The sequence below is a fragment of the Phasianus colchicus genome, chromosome 23, assembly GCF_987193195.1.
Source record: "Phasianus colchicus chromosome 23, bPhaCol1.hap1.1, whole genome shotgun sequence".
NCBI classification, from domain to species: Eukaryota; Metazoa; Chordata; class Aves; order Galliformes; family Phasianidae; genus Phasianus; species Phasianus colchicus.
This window is the reverse complement of record NC_143458.1, coordinates 3,172,066-3,177,528: the sequence shown is the minus strand read 5'-3', so window position 1 is coordinate 3,177,528 and position 5,463 is coordinate 3,172,066. Positions and strand designations below refer to the sequence as shown.

Sequence of the window (5,463 nt, the reverse complement as noted above, 5' to 3'; positions counted from 1 at the left end):
CCCACCTTCATAAACAGCCATTTCCCCTCCTGTTTATATGCTCCCTTCAAGTACTGGAAGGCCTGAATGAGGTCTCCCCACGAGTCTTTTTTCAGCTAGTATGGAAAGCTGCATCTGCAGCGATAGGGATCGTAATTAACTGAGAAAGACTTGGAGAAAGATGAAGACAGAGTACCTGAGCCAGAGCTCCGGGGGATGGAGGAGATGCCGGATGTCCACAGCCTTCCATCAAGTGACCACAGGACCCAACGTGCAAGCACCTGAGTTGGAACCCACCACCCAGCTCTGTCACAATGGGAAAGCACTGTGTGCCAAACAAACACCGGATGGGGGCCGTTTGGATCACCCCAGCCAGAGTGAGCTGTTCTGCTGCACAGCAGCTGGGTTGTGGCTCAGCAGCACAGCAGTGTGCTCCTGTGGCTTCTAGCAAAGGGCTGTAAATGCACGTGATTTCCACCCATCTGCCTGGGGAGCTGCAGGGAAGCAATTTGCTGCGTCAGATTCTGGTGGGCAAAAGCTCCCATCATGCTCAATATCAACCACTTGCACATTGAGCTCACCCAGGAGACGGGATGGGAGGTTTAAACAACACAGCCCTCAAAGAAAGGGCAAAGGAAATAGGTTTGCTCGGCCCAGATAAGGGTTTTCTGAACTGGGGATATAATAACAGGTTTCTGATATGTAAAAGGTTGTTGTGAAAAGAGAGGTGAGCAATTATCCTTCGGGCCACTAGAGGCACAACAGGGAAAAATGAGGTGAATTTGCAAGGGAGGAAAAAAACCAAAACGTAAATTTGGGTTTGTTGTTAGGATAAACTTCCTAGTGCTGAGGATAAATTAACACTGTTAGACAGCACATGGCAGGGGATCGAGGGACCTGCAGAGGGGGATTTGAGGACATCTGCTAAGTTGGTGTGATCCAAGAAGGTCGGGGATGGACTCAGTGACCTCCCCAGTCCCACCGACCCCTGGGCACATGAGCAAGAGCCACCAGATTGCAGAGTCCCACTCCATGCCACCTTGTGGCCACCAAGAGCCCAACCTCTGATACCCCAAAGCATCAGCGCAAATATTACAGACAGGAGAAACAGCAGGGGGGGACAGATGGTGCAGCATTTTCCTTCCCCTGCAGACAAGCCCTCAAGGGATTTGTTTCATACAGTGCACAACGCAGCCTAATTCGTTCACTTTTGGTCTTCCTTGACCCACCTAGAAGATGCAAAGCCCCCTCCCCATCACTCAGCACTGTGCAGCACCTCCCCATTCTCCCTGCCCTTCCAAAGCAGTGAGAACACCCCAGCTGGTCACTGCCTTCAAACCTGCTCAGCCTAGAAACTCCACTTTGAATTTTGATTGAGCTCAGAAAGATTTTCTCTGAATGAGCTTTAATTCTCAGGGCAGAAATGAGGAGTGATCAGCTCTCACGGGCTCTGTTTCTCCCTCCAGCCCACAGCAAGCCTCCACTGGGGGCTGGAACTCATTCCCTTTACCCTCTGCCCACAGGATTCAACTTATAAGGACAGGAAGAGATATTGTCACACTGAGACAGGAAGAAGAAGGCTTAGCTTGCTTTCGAGCACAGAGTCAGTTCCAGTCTGTGCTGGGAATGACAGATCTCTCCCAGATGCTGGAGTGTATCCAGGTTAGCAGTGTGTGCTCTGTCTCAAGGGGAAGAGGTAGAAAGGGCTGTGGAGGCTCTTTGCCCCTCATTCCCTCACTGCTTGAACTCCCAGGTGGAAAGTAAGGGGAGGAGAGGCAGCAAGAAGTACAAAGGGACTTACAGTGCCGGAACCAAACAGTGACAAATCGGCCCCAATTGGAACAGCTTCATTACAGCTTTTTCCTGTGGCCTTTGCAGATAAATTAGGTCTGGCTCAAAACAAGATCCATCAGAAAGATAGTGTGCAAAAATGTCTGCCTGCCCTTTGCAAAGGTTGAAGCTCTTCTAACCAAGCCCTCCCAGACACTTGCTCAGATCAAGCAGATCCATCTCTGGAACAGATGCAGAGTCAACCTCTATCTCTGATCAATGAGCTTTTCATCCCAGCCTCCATCTCTGTAATCAGTGGGAGCACTGTCAATGAAAGCAGAGCTGGCACTGCAGCAGGAAGATGGTCCAGCATTTCCATGGCTCTCCTGTTATCTTTCAACCTCATTTTGCAGCTCCCTTTAACTGCCCCAGGGTGGGCTGACATTCCCATCAGCCTCTGACGCTCCCATCACCAACAAATCCATCTGCCCAAGTGCAAACCATAAACCAAAGATCTCGTTCCTGGATGTACAGTTACAAACTGTACCCATCCGAGGGGAGATGGCTGTGACCTCCAAATCCACTCCATCTGAACTGGAGGCACTGGGGGGTTGGATTAAAACTTGGTCACCGCAGTCATGCTCTCAGCCCACTGAAATCAGCAGTGATTTCAGCAGAAGGATCTCCCACCAGTGGGGATTTTTCACTGAAATTCTGTATCTTTACCATTCCCAAAGTCGCCTTTCTTCTCTCTACACAACAAGGAAAGTAACTGAGGCAGGAGAGCATTGATTAGCCTGGGGGAACTTGGGCATATTTTGGTGACAAAAAACGGGAAGGGATCCAACGATTGGGTCTTGCTTCCCTTTGATCTGAAAAATAATCCTTGCGAGGCCAAGGAGCATCATGGGCACATTGCTACAGAAACAACGGGGAAGCCTGGAGCTGCAGTTCCCACTGAATAGCAGAGTTATGCACAAAGGATTCTCAAACATTTGCAGAAGAGCAGAGTGAGGAATCCTCTTTGTTCTGGGCATGTAACATTAGAGAACCTGTCAGCTCTCATTTCACTTGATGACTTGGGTAAATCTGTCTTTGTCTTTTTCTGCTTCTCTTTCTTTTATTGTTTTTCCAAGAAACAGTTGACATGAAAAATGAGAAACAAGAATTGCATTGTCAGTTAGAAACGCGTACATGTAATGAATTGTAAACTGGTTGACCCTTCCTGGGCACTGATCCTGATTTTAACTAGGAGGGGAAGGAAGCACTCATCTACAGGAGCTGATAAATGAAAAGAAAAAGAAGTAATCAACCAAATACAAATTGGACATGGGATTTTCTTATTCTAAGCTTACAATTCTCACAGAGCTGGCTGGAGCCCTATAACAAGGGTGAGCTGAAAAATGGTTCCCCCAAAGTACCACTTTCTGTGAGAGCCAGAAACTTGCTGGTTTGCATTTACAGGTTATAATAGATGCAAATGTAAATGATTGAGGCCATAGACCAACCCTCTGCTCACAGCATTCTGCTGTCTGGGATTCTATCTACCATCAAAACCTTAAAGATGCTCATGAAATATTTTCACTGTCTGAAAAAGCAGTTTTATGAAAAAGCATATTTCCTGAAAGAAGAAAAAAAAAAAAAAAAAGAAAAAAATTTGCATTTTTCAAACAGCTGCAATAAATCCTTATCTCCCAGGGATGCTGAGGGAGAGGTGCTAAGCTTTAAACAGTTTTAGAAGCAGATCTTCTGCTGACATAAATCAGCCTTGTTCCAGCGCAGCAATACGCTCAGAGCTGAGCTGTGCATGATGCAGAGCAGTGCTGCTCCCCACCTGCACCAGGTGAGCGTGTGTGTCCCCTCCAAACAGAAGCAATGTCACCCATTGCTCGTGACACATCGCCAACTCTGCAAAACAAACAATTTCTAATCACCCCAGCAGAGCGCCTGGCTAGACCCACGGCGCATTCATCAGCATCACAGCTATTATCGTGCATTGCAAATGGCTGGGAACAGGTAACAAAGCGCTCCCGTAACTTCCCCTGTCATATGATGTATGTTGTTTGCATTGCAGCGAGCAGCACCGCGATGATTGACTGCACGCAGCGACACAGACTAAAGGACAGGTGCTTAAAGAAAAGACTTTCAAATGAGAGCACAGCCACCGAGTGAATTCCCAGCGCACACATAAATTCAAGCCAGATTCCCCCCACCCCATTCACGCCAGCAAAAACAAAAAAATATATATATTCATTTTAAAACTTCTTTAGCGAAGATTGGAAACAATGAACCTTCAATCTTGGCTACCAGCAGCAGTGGAAAGAGTAGGTAACTTGGGAAAGTATGCTGCATGGAAATGAGCCCCAGCCTGCTGCTTTTAATCACTGCTGCCTGCATTAAGTCCGTGTGCTGCAGCTTCTCCCTCTTTGCACAAACCTTCCACCCATCCCTCTTCAATCAACATCAGCCGGGATGTTTGGAGCTACCAGACACCACGGCTTGGCTCTGCAGCAAGCAGGCAAGCACTCAGCCTAACACAGGTACCGGGAAATGCAAGGGGCTGATGGCCAACTCACATCTGGCTGCCAAATCCTGGGATCCCTGTCCTAATCCTTACAGAAAGGGTCGGCACAAGGTGTCGAGCAATGATGATGTTGCAGTATTTAATAAAGCCACCCTGATTTCTCAGAGATAGGGTTTCACAGGGGAGCGGGATGCTGCCTGAGTTGCTGCATCTCTGCCACGCTCAGAGGCGATGGGAGCCGAGGGAGCACGGAGTGCTAATGGACATCTCTGGTACGAGCACACTGAGAGGCCAGGAGGTGCAAAAGGACAGGACACAGAGGTGTGGGAAAAGCATTAGGAAAGCTGCAGGGTCAAATGGTCTCAGCACATATTAAAGCTCTCCTTATGTGTTTCACACTCCCATAAAACCATTTGCTCGCTGCCCACCCCACGTCCCCATATCAGCACGAAGCCCTGAGCCACGTGCGGATGCCCAGCCCTGTGTCTGGCTACCAGCACGGAACCAACAGATGGGCATCTGCCTGCATTGGTAGCTGTTCCCCTCCGTGCTATTTCCAGCAAGGTAAGACCTCCTGAGGCACAACCTCAGTAAACTTCCACTCGTCTGCTGCCACACATTGAGGACAAAAGCCCAGGGAGGGGTGACAGCAGAGCTTTCTGCAGCTTTTTGTCCTTTCCCCCTAAATACATTGAGGAAAAAAAAAAAGCACCTCAAGAAATAACCACGGAGAGAAAAGTGCTGTGTCGACATTTCTGGGGCAGATCAGGAGGCAGAGATGGAAACAAATTTCTGCGCAGCTGCTGTCTCATTGACAGATATCATTGCTCTTTAAAACACACTTATCTCCCTGACAGATCTGCTGCACTTTTCCATGGCCTGCCTGAGCACTGCAGGCTGGAGGAAGGCAGACAAGACAGAAAATCAGAAGCAACACAAAGTTATCTTGCCTCATCCACGCAGCTGTGCGATGGCAGAAGACGGAGCTGAGCAGCTGTGAAAGCAGCTCTGCACCTACAGCCCCAAAAGAGCTGCAAACTGGAGCCCCAAGTGGGATGTCAGACGCAAAGCAGCAATGCAAAAACTCAGATGATGGCTGTGCTGCTCAATAAATGCTCCTCCTGCAATACAACCACAAGGGATGGCCCTGTCCGTCAGGTCTCCCTGCAGTTTGCCAGAGCATGGGACAT

The 5,463-nt window shown here is 48.6% G+C and overlaps 1 long non-coding RNA gene across 2 annotated transcripts; it reads left to right on the top strand.

Moving 5' to 3' along the window:
• The first annotated feature begins 418 nt into the window (after positions 1-418).
• On the top strand, positions 419-3,989 carry LOC116233117 (uncharacterized). Of its 2 annotated transcripts, none has more exons than XR_004167898.2 (3): positions 419-506; positions 1,503-1,641; positions 3,824-3,989. It is a non-coding gene; the product is annotated as an uncharacterized LOC116233117 (long non-coding RNA). The 2 variants fall into 2 exon arrangements; XR_004167899.2 differs by lacking the exon at positions 3,824-3,989 and adding an exon at positions 1,733-3,116.
• The last annotated feature ends 1,474 nt before the right edge of the window (positions 3,990-5,463 follow it).